This window comes from Musca autumnalis, unplaced genomic scaffold, assembly GCF_047663935.1.
Source record: "Musca autumnalis isolate F117 unplaced genomic scaffold, ASM4766393v1 scaffold_5, whole genome shotgun sequence".
Lineage (NCBI taxonomy): Eukaryota > Metazoa > Arthropoda > Insecta > Diptera > Muscidae > Musca > Musca autumnalis.
Window position 1 is genome coordinate 11,830,298 of NW_027412088.1, and position 14,639 is coordinate 11,844,936.

Genomic DNA, 14,639 nt, shown 5'->3' on the forward strand with positions numbered 1-14,639 from the left:
GATCGACTCATCTCGTCGAGACATTCATTTTGGTATATATAAGTATGGGTCTGCGACCATTATTTCGATGCGTTACAAACTTTTTGGCCAAAACCAACTTATAATACCCTCCCCACATAGTGGTGTAGGGTATAAAGACTGAACTCATTTGAAATATGGATATATCGTCGAATTTTAAAGATCCCATGGACCGAGCGCATTACAAACGACGAAGTGTTAGATCGCATTCAAGTTGAACGCCAATTAATAAAAAATATAAAAACACAAAAAACGCATATCTTGGTCACATTATGAGGCATGAAAAATATAAGATTCTGCAAACAATTATCCAAACAAAAATCGATGGGAGAAGACCGAGAGGGCGACGGGAAACATCATGGCTCAAAAACATTCAAGACTGTACTGGACACCATAATGAAAGAACTCTTCTGAATGTCGCCAAAAACAGAAACCTATATATAAATTAATAAACTGATTTGTTAAATATACCAAATTATCATTATGTAATTGTATGATCGCTAAAACCCGAATACGGAATGGCAGTTTTTCGTAGTGCTACAGGATGGTCATTTATTAACGACGTGAATATCCACGTCGAAATTTGTGGAAAATGATCGGAATGCGAACATTTTCTCAAAGTGATTTGCAAAGTGATTTCTTCAAGTCACTGTTAACAACACAAGTATGTCAAACTCTCCTGAGTGCGTTTAGGGTAAATACTGCCAATTTTTCCAAAAAAATGTCAAATGGCGTTTGGCGACACAGCGTGCTGATTAGGCCAGAAAGTTTTTAGAGGCCCTCAGAAAGCAGATTTTGTTATTTTCTTTCAGATGAAGAAAATCTAAAAAAAATTTCGTAGTTTTCTTGAAGCATTCTAAAATGTTGGCTTACATCCATTTTAAAAACCTTTTCATGAATTGCTTATAATTTTTACCGTGTGTAGTTTTTATGATTTGTATTGCCCCTTCATTTTCACATATTTTGAAAGCTTACAGATTTTCTCAGGGGGAAGAGTTCCTTCTAAAATTTACTCGTGCGAAGAAAAAACGTCAAATGGGGATAAAAAAGAGATTTCGGAAATTTGTGCTTTGTTATGGGATGTATGGATAGGGCTGGAGTGTATATGGGGGTGGTACATTCGTATCATAAATATACGAAAAATACTACATTTTTCTCAATATGGTATTTGGTGTACGTACAACGCTGGAATTCTACAATTTGGTATTAGAGTCACTGTTGGTGTGTGGAGTTTAGATATGGAGGAAGTATAAGGTTGATATGGAGGTTTTTGAAAGACTATATGTATCAACAATTTTGAAATTCGGTATTGGGATAAGGAAATGGTTTTGGAAATTCTTACTTGTGTGTACTAAATGGTACCAAATTCGTTCTGTCAAATATTCCAAATTCCATTAAAATTGGATGTATATCACGAAAATTGTCAATTATTTCATATTCCATTTCAAAAAAAAAGAGGTTAAATTTTTTCACGCTACATCAACGATTTTTGGTTTAGATTTTGGATTTTTTGGGTGCGGACAAAAGTTACGGCGGTTTTATTTCATCTTTTGAGAAAAAAATATTATAAACCCGCTAATTATTTTTGTGAGCACAATTGACACTAAAAAGTTCCCTCGAAGTGACTTCCGTGAGTAGATTCCATAATACATGTAAAATGTTACACAGAATTCGCGGAATGTACATAAAATTGATAAATTATTGAATATAAGTCAACTTTTTTTCAAAATTAAGGTCCATTTACCGGTCGTAAAACTACTTAAAAATTTGTGGTGGATCCAAACTTCACGGCTAATCAAATGAGATTAAAATCGTACAGATGGTATTATAGTTTCTATGTTACAGCCAAAATAAGCACATATTTTGGTCAAAAAAATAATTTTTTGTTTGAAAAAATATTTTTTCACATGCATTATGTAGTAGAAAATATTGGAAAAATCTGTAGGAATACTTCCTTCATTTTGCTTAAATCTCCCAATTAAATAGACGGATTTTGCTTTATATATGTATATTCATTTTAAAGCTTTCCCATTGAAGAAGATAATTGATTTGCGGAGGATATATCTCAAGGATTCGGAAATGGAAATAGAGGTCAGATAATCCATTTTAATTTATATGCATTTTAAAACACATGTAAAACGCGTAATTATCAAAATCATTTTATCCGCATCTGATTTTCATGTACAACAAGACCATATCTTTTAAGTTGTGTATATTTTTTCGAAATTTAATTTGGAGGCTAAGATGTAGCATGCATCTTAGCATTAAAAACCCAAAGTGCATACAATTTTTGTCCGCATTCGATTTCAATGTGAACATCTATATCGACATATATCTATTTCAAGGCGATGAATCAGGAACCGTGGATGTAGCATCACACACTATTTTTTGGGATAAAATGAATGTAGCTCTCTTTTAAGTGAAGTTTTCAAATCTCTGTTTTCGCTAAAACGAAGATGTTGCACTAGTTTACTCATTGCATTCTCGCAGAAAACGCGATAAAATACGCGATATTTTCAAAAACAATTTTAGGTGATTTTTCTACTTTGGAATTTATCGTAACTTGCGTTTTAGTGAATGAATTTTCACGGGGAATGATTTATTGGATCCGGAGCGTAAAAAACCAAATGTGCAATGGCGTACGAGGTATTCTAATGACAATTGCAAATATAAGACCCGAAAAATGTTCGCACAAAACTTCGGCATTTGGATGAAGATTTCTCTGAAGCTGTGTAGACTACATTCACGTCACATATATCAAATAACTTAGAAACGCGAGTTCTACAATCCTACATATGATTTTTTGAAATTAAAAGAAAATTTCAAAAAACACTGTAAATCTGGCATGAAAATGTCAGCATCAATTAATGGTAGAAGCAGATCAAATTTTGAAAAGAAATACATTAGTGAGATTACCCTTATTTAGTTGGCTTCTATTTTCACTTTGACAGGAAAATCGTGGGAAGTGTGGTTTAATCACAAATCGAGAGAAAACAAAAAAGACAAGTTGGCTTCAACTAATATAAATATAGCCACAGCTACCACGCAAGTATCATTTAAGACCAATATTTTTTTGCCACGTCCAAAAACATTTCATTTTATCCAAAAATATTGAATTTGTACAATATACAATCACAAGTCGCGTGTTCTAAAAGTGTAAACCTTGGCTTCAGCTATGTTAAATTTTCCAAAATATTGGTGATATAGGCTGTTTGGTGCAACAAATACGTGAAATCAGCCGAAAATATATATAGGAGAAATATCCGAATTTAAACCGATTTCTATGAAATTTGGCACATTTATGTCTATGCAGAATTCAGTCACACATTCCAAATCTCATAAAAATTGGACATATTTAGCATGTTTTTTGCAGCAAATACGTGAAATCGGCCAAAAATATTTATGGGAGCTATATCCAAATCTAAACCGATTTTGATATAATTTGGCACATTTATTTCTAGACCAAATTCAGTCACACATTTCAAATTTCATCGAAATCGGACATATATAGCGTGTTTGGTGCAGCATATACGTAAAATCGGCCGAAAATATATATGGAGCCTATATCCAAATCTTAACCTATTTCCATATACGAGTAATTTGGCACATTTATTTCTAGGCCGAATTCAGTCACACTTTCCAAATTTTATCGAAATCGGACGCATATAGCGTGTTTGGTGCAGCAAATACGTGAAATCGGTCGAAAACATATATGGGAGCTATATCCAAATCTGAACCGGTTTTCACCAGAAGTAATGGCTAAAAAAAATTATATTCCCCAAATTTCAGCTGAATTGGGCAATAAATGCAACCTGTACGTTGCGAACAAAAATACATGGACAGACGGACGGACGGAAGTGCATAAATCGACTCAGAAAGTGATTATATGTATGTATGTATATCCCCAAAAGAAACTATGAGTTCTCGTTGTACACGTTACTTGCTTGAGCTTGTTTCTTCTCATTACGTAATAGGCTGAGGGTATATCTCTGTGGGCAAAGACGACTCACACTTTTTCACTTGTTTTGAGGAGAGTTTTTGTACATATATTTTACCAGCAAAAATTCAAATTTGTATGCCTGAAAAAAAATTCGTACAAATTCTTGAAAATGGCGAAAAATATGCAAAAATCTTAGAACCGTAATCCCCTGTTATTAAAACCCATAACAAATTGTATTACTAATTTTATTTAAAGTTTAAAAGATAATCAATCATTTATACATGGACAAACACATTAAACTGACATTGATGACCGATCGGCATATTCGTATGTTAAGTTCCAGCTAGTACCATTTTTGTGTCGATTTACATTGGTTATTACCCGATTATTACCCCATTGCCACAACCAAGAACTTCGAGTTGGAATAGCTTCAGATAGTGGTGTTGACGTTTTACTGGTTGTGCTTGTTGTAGTTGAAGGCCGTTTAGTTGTAGTGGAAGTAGTTGATGGGCTGGGTGTTCCAACGCATGGACACCGATGATAATAGTAAGATGGATACGGTATTACTGGATGCGACACCAATGGAGCTACGGTTGTTGTAGTCGTTTTGAATGTTGTTCTTTTTGTAGTTGTTTTTACTTTTGATTTTGCTGTCGTTTTGTTCTGTTTAGACGGCTTCGTTGTTTGTGGTTTCTTCTTGGTTGTTGTTATCTTGGAACGGCGCGTTGTTGCCCTTATAAATTCGCTGGTAGTTGTTGTAGATGGTGCAGTTGTTGTCGTTGTCACCGCATGATGTTGTTCGCCATCTAAGTTATGTGTGTGATTTATGGTAGCCAATTGCTGTATTGTATGATTTGAATTTGTTTCATTTCTGCGCAATTGCAATAAATTAATATTTGTTCTATTATTAAGGTTAATATTGCTTAACCCCACACCACTTAAAATTTTACTGTTGAATGAAATGTTACTAACTGGCAGTCCGCTAGGAAATATTCGATTTTTGCGAAATTCGCGATTATATTCCAGATTTGGTTTGGCACAGACATTTTCAAAACATAAAACAACGACGTAAATGTGAAACAAAAGAAACTTTACGTTCATATTTCCAGCTCGTTCAAGAAAAGACTGAAAGCAAAAGAAAATAAAAACCGGTGGCGTTTTAGCAAAAATTGATTTTCGCATTAAGTTTTCTCTTAAGGCGACTTAATTCAATTTAAATGAAATGATTGATGATTTAATTTTTATAGTTTGGCATTAATAAATGTATTCGTTTAAAATTCATAATTGGTAACATAATTTTAAGCGAATTAATTTTAGCAACATCGTGCAAAATTTGGCATTAGGCATTTTATTGAGGTATTTGACTGCCTTCAAACCACCGAAAAACTGCATTATTCTTGCTTATTTTATAAATAACAAAACATAAATTATCTAACTCAAACAGTACCCTCCACCATAGTATATTGAAATAATCAATATAAAGTATATATAGTCTTGAATTCATTGGGTTTTTATTTGCATTTTCCCAAAATAGTATCTTCAAATTACTCAACATATTATATCTAAATAATTAATAATATAGTAGAACAGAAATTTTATATTTCTAAACTCTTGTTTTTCTGAATATTAAATGTAAATAATATTGTATATTACACGCAATAAACTGAAATTGAATTGAATTGAATATATTCTTGATCAAGATAAAATTCTGAATCGATCTAGACATTACCGTCAGTTGTTATCACTCTACCGTCTGCAAAACCTGAGCTAGAGCGCTAAATTTTTGCACCCGAGTAAATTTTTCTATACGCAGGTCAAATTCGAATATGGTCTATATCGGTCCGATGGGGTTTCCAGTGGTCACAAAACTTCTCCACCAAAAATCGTCAACATAGATCCATGTTTTTCTATAGCCCTCATATAACGACACCTCCGGATTTTAGATACTTACTTACTTAGTTAGCTGGCCCATTACAGAACAAATCCATAGACCGAACTAAGAAAAGATCTCCAATTGGCCTGCCAATTCTGCGTGCACCGCCATGTTGCTCGAATTTATACGCCTTTTTAGCGGGTTCATTCTTGCTCATTCTTATTATATGGCCTAGCCAACGTAATCGCTGCATCTCGATACGTTTAAATATATTGATGTCGTTGAATAGCAGATACAGCTCGTGGTTCATACGACGTCGATATTCACCGTCAACGCAGATTGGTCCATAGATCTGTCGAAGAATTTTTCTCTCAAACACGCCAAGCACTGCCTTATCTGCTTGCGGAAGTACCCAGGCTTCGGAACCATACATCCGCACGGGTAGTATCAGTGTTTTGTAAAGCGTTATTTTTGTTTGACGAATTGTGGCTTTGTTTTTAAAGTGCCTACTTAAGCCAAAGTAGCATCTGATGTCGTTTGTAGTGTTTACGGCGCAATGGTTCAAGAAACGATTTTCCTGGCCAAAAATCAAAATTTTGTTTTGTCACAGTTATTTAATTTCTATATGGGATTCGATAGTAAACATATTGAAACTAAGGAAAGCAAAAAAATTAGGTCAAAATATTGGAAAATGCGGGCGTGGGATGTCCCTAAAGACGAACATTTTCCCTATGTTTGAGAAATGCGTAATTTTTAAACTTCTGGAGAAAGAAATGACTATTTCTCGGAAACTATAACAGATACTGCGCTCATTGTTTATTTGTTAGGTATGTAAGATTGTGGCCTTTAAAAGTAGTTTAAACAAATTACCGTAGCGTTTACACAACAATAACTATTTTATTGTTCCTCAGGTACTTAGTTTTATGAAATTCCAAATTTAGTGGACTACAACTTTTGTGGAACAACATGGAACAATATACAGTTTTCACAGAAAGTTGCCCGAGAGTTTCCTCTTTCAGCCCATATATACTTTCGTTCCCGTTCCGTCCGTTTAACACTTTTTTAAATTTATTGAAATTACATGAATAAAAATGTGTGTTTTTCCATACAATTTCCCATATGAATTACAGCTTTTTTACACAAATTAATTTTATTTTTGAGATATGAGTTTTTATATGAGTTATATAGTTTTATGGAAACCCAAGGAGTATTTTTTTTAATTTTTGAAAAAAAATTATTTTTTTTTAATTTTTTTTTTTGAAAATTGTTGAAAAAAAATTAAATTTTTTTTTTCGAAAAATTTTTTTTTTTTTGGCTTTTTATAGTTTTTTATTGGCGTTTGACCATCTTTAATATATAAGAAGATATAAAAAACACTGATATTTTGATGAAAAATAGTAAAAAAATCAAAAGTTCTATTTGACTTTGAATTCATCTGCAACTACCACACCAAATTTGACCGCTTATAATTCACCGGAAAGCTGATTGTGTTATCTGTCTAACAAAAAAAGAATTGTGAAAATATCTCTATCCGTTCAAAAGATACAGCATTTTGACGATTCTGAACCACTGTGCGGCGGTGCCGAGGTATACGAAGTCTTTTACTACCTCAAAATTATAGGAAACAACTTCAACTGTTGGTCCGATCGCAATGAACGCATTGCGCGTCGACACCATCAACTTGGTCTCCTCGCCGTTTACCGCCAGACCCACTTAAGCAGATTCTCCTTTGACCTTCATATTGGTATCGGTTACTTCTTTTACTGATCGTCCCATGATGTCTATATCATCAGCATAAGCAAGTAACATGTGGCTATTGGTGTAAATTGTGCCACTTCTTTTGACGTTTGCCTCTCGTATAACCTTTTCTAGCAGGAAAGGCTGTCTCCTTGCCTGAAACCTCTTTTGGTACAAAACTCTTCGGAGAGGTTATTTCCTATTTTAACTGAAAATGTGTCAGTTTGAGTCATTTTACCAAATTCAGACATTGCTTGGAATACCTTTGAACGTAGCGGGCTGTTGAAGGCTGCTTTATAATCGACAAAAAGGTGGTAGGTGTCGATCTGCATCTCTTGGGTCTTCTCCAGGATTTGCCGCAGTGTAAATATCTGGTCAATGGTGGACTTGCCAGGTCTAAAGCCGCATTGGTATGGTCCAATTATTTCGTTGACCATGGGCTTTAGTCGTTCGCACAATATCCCTAACACTATCTTGTAGGCTATAGGGAGAAGACTTATGCCCCTATAGTTGGAGCATAAAGTCTTATCTCCTTTCTTATGGACGGGACACAGGATGCTCAGGTTCCAATCGTCGGCTACGCGTTCTTCCTGCCAGATGGAGCTAACTAGCTGACGCATACACCTTATCAGCGTGTCGCCTCCGGTTTTAAACAGCTCGGCTGGTAGACCATCAGCTCCTGCTGCCTTGTTATTCTTCAGCCGGTTCATTGCTGTCTTTACCTCATCTTGGCCGGGTGGTATACATTCAATTCCATCTTCTGGGATTGGATCTGTGGTGTCTTCGTCGACTTCGCTCCTTTTGGATACCAACAGTTTAGAAAAATGTTCTTTCCATATCCTTAGCAGACTATCTGTATCAGTTACCAGATTACCTTCCTGGTCTCTACAGGAGGATGTGCCAGTTCCAAAGCCATCAGTTTGATGTTTCACTCTTTGGTAGAATTTTCGGACTTCATTCTGTCTCCTGTACATCTCGATTCCATCCCGCTTCTCCATCTCTCTCTTTCTCCGTTTCTCCTTTTCTCCCGATACCTCTCTTGTGCGATACGCGTTGCTGATTGTAAAGTAGCCCTATATGCCACATTTTTCTCTTCGGTAGCTGCACGGCACTCCTCCTTGGTGGAGGTCTCAAGTATCCAAGTACTGATTTTGCGGCTGTTTGCATGGAGTGGGCAATGTTTTGCCATTATCCTGATATGTTGTCTGGACGAGGAGTGCTTTGATTAAGCAGTTGGGTCAGTTGAGTGGAATATGCTGTGGCTATCTGTTGTGATTGCAGCTTACCGATATCCAACTTCCGTGTTGTGTCTGTTCGCACTTTGTTTGCTACGTTTAATCTGGTACGTACCTTTGCTGCAACAAGGTAGTGGCCCGAGTCTATGTGTGCACCTCGGAACGATCGTACATCCAACACGCTTGATGCATGTCTTCCATCTATCACAACGTGATCAATTTGATTTCTTGTTCTTTGATCTGGCGATAGCCAGGTACCCTTATGGATATCGAGATGCTTAAATCTGGTACTGCAAACTACCATGTTTCTTGCAGCTGCAAAGTCTATCAGCCTCATACCATTGTCAGATGTTTCACTGTGGAGACTGAATTTCCCGACTGTTGGGCCAAATATATTCTCCTTTCCAATTTTGGCATTAAAATCGCCTAGTATAATTTTAATGTCATGGGCAGGGCAACGGTCATAAGTTTCTTCTAAGCGCTCGTAAAATACATCTTTGATCTGTTCGTCCTTGTCTTCAGCGGGAGCATGAGCGCAAATAAAGCTGATTTTAGATATTCTGAGAATTTTTGCTACATTTTTTTCGAACTAACTGTAATTTGACCTTTAAGGTTCCCAGTTGTCACAAAGCTTCTCCAGCAAAAATTGTCGACAAAGGTCCATGCTTTCTTATAGCCCCATATGATGATACCTGACGATTTTACGTATTTTAGCTAAAATTTTTCCCTGACTACCTGTAATTTGATATTTGAGGTTCCCATTGGTGAAAGAACTTGTCCACCAAAAATCTTGACATAGTTCTATATTTTGGTATAGCCCTCATATAACGGTACCTCCCAATTTTGCGTATCTTGATGATATTGGCTACATTTTTTAGCAAACTCCTTGGAATTTGACATTTGAGGTTCCCAGAGTATTGTAAGGACGAGCATCCGCCCCTTCCTTACTTTAAACTTCGTAGTAGGCAAAGGTCAAACATTTTCTCATTTTATTTAATTTTTTGACCCCTCTTACTGAGCTGATGATCTACACAGAGTCGACACTTGTTTCTCGTTATACGAGGGGAACTAGAAAAGTTGCTGGCCTAAGAAACGCTTAGTGTAGCCAGACGCCATTTGACATTGTTTTTTTTTTGAAAGTTTGACAGCTTTTAGGCAAGACGTACTCAGGACAGTTTGACAGTTTGACATTCGACAATGTGTTGTATTGTTTGCAGTGACTTGAAAAAATCACTTTGCAAAAAAGTGGAATTTCCTTGTGAACATTTTCGTCCAATCATTATTCACAACTTTCGATGGCGGCAAGAATGCATCGATCAAATTAAATCTTTGTATGTCGATAAAGGACCATCCTAAAGCGGTATGAAAGATTGGTTTAATGAATTCAATGGTGGTCGACACTCGCTAGAAAACGAAGGTGGTGAGGGTCGTTCAAAAATGGACGTTGTGCCAGAAAAAAATTAAGCCGTGCTTGAACGGATAATGCAAGATCGCCATATTATATACCGTGAGATAGAGGCATCCTTGGGCATTTCTTCCACCAACTAACATTTAATATTGCATGAACACCTGCCGCAAGAATGGATTTTTCTCGTCAGATCCAGCAAAATTATTATTGCTCAAAAAAGGCTCATGTGGATTGGTGCAAAGGGACGTCCGAAAACGGCCGTACTTGAAAAAATAAGCCGTGAGTGAACGGATAATGCCAGACGTCATGTTGAATTTACCGTGAGATAGATACATCCTTGGGTAGACATCCTTGGGTATTTCCTCCGCCAGCTAACACTTGATATTGCATGAACACCTGGCCGGAGAAATGAGTTTTTCTCGTTAGATGTAAGAACAATTTGACAATCGCACAAAAAGGCTCTTTTCAATTTGTGCCAAGAAATTGTGAATAAATACGATCGCGGTGCTTCAAACGTCCTTTATAAGATCATCACAGACGACGAATCTGGATCTATGCGTATGAGCCTAAAACAAAATCGACCGTACGAGTCTTCGAAGGCGAGTCAAATCCAACGAAGTTTTATCATGGAAGAAGCACTTCGAAACAAATGTTTGCCTGTTTTTCAGCTAAACTGATCATGTGGCTACTATAAGGCTTGACCGTAGGACGGTTAATTCTGGGTGATACGCTACAATTTGTTAGCTTGAAGTCTTCTGAGAAATATGAAAAACGAACAAGAGAAGACGGGCCATGAAAATGTGAGCTCTCAAACATCGACTCCCACCAGCGCCGTTCTAATCGGACAAAACGTGGAATTGATGGGTCATCAGCCGTATCGTCCTGATTTTTAACCAAATGACTTCATTTGATTTCCGAAAATCAAGAAAAAAAGACGTGGTTACCAAATTTCTTCGCCAGATGCTGCTGCTGAAGCATTCAAAAGCCCTGTTTTAAAGGTGTCTCAATCGGAGTGGAAAAAGTGCTTCAACAATTGGTTTGAATGCATGAAAACATGTATAAGTCATGCTAGAGAATACTTTGAAAAACTATAAAACCATTTTTGATGATAAATATTTGCGTTTTCATTATATGACCACAATTTTTTCTAGTTCCCTTCGTGCGAGTATAAGGAGACTGAGTGAAAATTGTTTACCCGAATGAACGAGGGACGTAGTCAGAATGACACCATATCGGTCCCTATGGACAAAATTTTTACGAGTAAATATACATACAAATGTCTTAAAAATTATCATTTGGAACCTTACCTTGTCGTCTTGAGATTTCCGAAATTTCCATTTGATTCTGGTATTCCTAGTCTTGCCCTGACTACGTTGGTTGTTGTTGTAACAGTGTTTTTAATATGTTTGTATGTTCGTTCCTCTGTTCAATCTGGCTCTGGGTCTATCTCCAATTCCAGAAAAATGGCTGCTTCGATGGGATGTAGCCAAAGATCCACTGGAGTTAGATGGGTAGGTTTGGCGGGGCAGTTGTGTCGTGCGGGCCCATGCCGCATACTGGGCAGATGACTTGCACGGCGCGATCGATTTCCGCCCAATAAGAATTTAGGCGACTGCAATATCCCGAGCGTAGTTGAGCCAAAACTACTCTGGTTTGTCGTGGCAGCTGCGATAGATGGGGGATGTACTCCGAGTACTTTATTCACACTACAATTGCTTAAGGCCTTGGCAACTGCGTCCGTGTGAATGCTCTTCAAGCCTGCTTGATATGCTTGTTGATCTAGGGGTTCTCTACTGTATCTTTGGACCTCTCCCTCTAGAGCATGGATATCCTTACTGATCTGCCTGAATGTGTTGGGCCTACCCACAAGATGGTGATTTGGATGGCTCACACGGTAACATCCAAGCAGGTACTGCAACGAAAGCATCTCATTGTGTTGCTTTACTGGGAGAATCTTTGCCTCCCCATGTAGATGGTCCACTGAAGATTTGCTGTTCTCAGGGCGGCATTCTGGCAAGTTTGAATCTTTTTCCAATTCGTATCACATAATCTCGGGGACCAGAATGGAGCCGCATAGCTTACCACAGACCGACCTATCGCGTTATATGTGGTCAACAAGGTTTCTTTATCTGCACACCAAGTTCTGCCGACTAGGGACTTGAGGACCTTGTTCCTACTTTGCGTGCAGCGCTGTTGTAGTGCTGTGCTGCTTACGGAATCCATGCTGATGATCGGCAACTTGATAGCTATTTCGGATACTGGTGAGGAGTAAAAGGCCTCAAGTGTCTTTGCTACGGACGAAAAAAAGCGAAATCGGCCTGTACGATTCACTTTTGCTGGCATCCTTGCCTGGTTTCCGCAGTGGGACCACCCTGCCCATTTTCCAGACTTCGGGAACAACGAGAATGGCTAGCGACAAGTTGAGAACTTGAGCGAGATACTCTAATCCCGGCTCATCCAGCTGCTTCAGCATTACCATGGAGATTCCATCAGGGCCCAACGCTTTGGATGATTTTGCGTTTCTGACGGCATTGGCAACATCATCCATTGTAAATTGTGGTAGTCCATCCTCGGCAGGAAGAGATCTGGTACGACGTAATACTCTTCTCTTCGCCCTGTCACTCTAGGGGTGCTCGACAAACTGTCGATTGAAATTACTTGCGCACCTCTTCGGGTCAGTCAACGTAACGTCGCCAAACGTGACTGAGGTACTATGTTTCCTTCTTCCTGGGTTCGAGAGTGACTTAACCGTTGCCCACAATTCACTAATACCGGCTCCAATGTTTCAGCTCTTCAGATGATTTAACCATTTGTTCCGCTTATGCTCGCCGACCAGTCTGTTAACTTCCAGTGTCAGCTCCTTTACTCTGGGGTCATTGGGGTTGGCACGACGAAGCGACTTATAAACCTATCAAATGTGACTTCTTTGTACTTTTGTTGTAGTCTTGAAAATATTCAACCGAATTCAGTATACAATTTTGACTTGGTAAATTGTTTCTATCGATTTCTTGATGAGAATATTTTTTTGAGCACTAAGCAACGATTTGCATCATATTACAAGAGCCTAATACAATTTTTTGCCCAATATTTGTTGGCAATGGACACTCACGGCCTTTATTTTTAATTATAAGTAGTTTTTTGTAAAAGGTTTCCACATCTGACAAAGGATTTGTGCAAATTGTTATGGTGGTTCTATCCTGTTGAAGCATTAAAACATACAAATATTTTGACATATTTTCATATAGCGAGTAAAAATACCGTTTTAAAGCATATGTGAAACATGTTAGGTATTGAAGATATCGGCTACTATATATACTCTGCATGTTCACAAAAATATAATATTCAATTCCTCTCCTATCGTTAGATATAATGGTATTTGTAGGCAAAACTGGTTGGTTCTATTCAGATGAACCGGAGTGTACAATTACACTGTGATACAAAAGTGGACAAAAATTTTTTGCAGGGGTTCTGAAGCATAAATTCGGTATTGTCGGAGTGCATGGAAGACGAAAATAGCTTTGGTTTCTTTGGGTCACTTCTTTTTTTTGATTTTATAACGGAAAATGTAGTGAAAAACGGGGTTTCTTGGATTTTCAACTTAAAACGGACATAACTTCTTTTTCCACAACGGAAATCTACAGCTTACTTTTTATATAAAAGAGAGAATCATGTCTTTCGAACAAGCCATAATTTTTAAAAATCGGGTAACAAATGGTTGAGTTATAGTGATTTAAGTGTGACCAAAACGCATTAAAAAACAGGAAAATGTTTTTCCTGGTGCTCTAGGCTGTGTAGAAGACACCAAACTGCGTAATTATTTACTTTTATCAAGGAGGAAATTTAGTTAGCTTTACAAAATGGGGAAAAGCAATGAAATCGGTTGAAAAATGCCTTATGCATCAGAACCCCTGCAAATTTTCACTGTAGCACAGTGTTATTATTGCTAATTTGCAGATATGAAGTATTTATGAAGCCTTTTCTTAATCAAGTCAACCTAGTGTCTTGTCTAGAATCAATTCTCAATACATACACATGTACAAATCGAAGAGGGCTTTTTTCATGAATTGTAATGCCTTCCAGTTTGGAAGTTTGATAGATTGGTAGTGGCTCAGAACGCTAAGACATCGACAATATTGTCGGTTTGTTTCAATACAAACTCCCTAGATCATGTTAGCTCGAATAATTCAATTAATTAAAAAAATATTTTTTTAAAACTTTTTTTTTAAATTTCCAAAACAAATTATTTTTTTCCAAAATTAAAAAATACTCCTTGGGTTTTGATAACACACATATAACTCGTATAAAAACTCACATATTAAAATAAAAAAATCTATTTGTGTAAAGAAGATATAATTTATATGGGAAACGGTATGGAAAAACGAAAATTTTTAACCATGCAATTTAAACAAAAAATTAAACAAGGGTTAA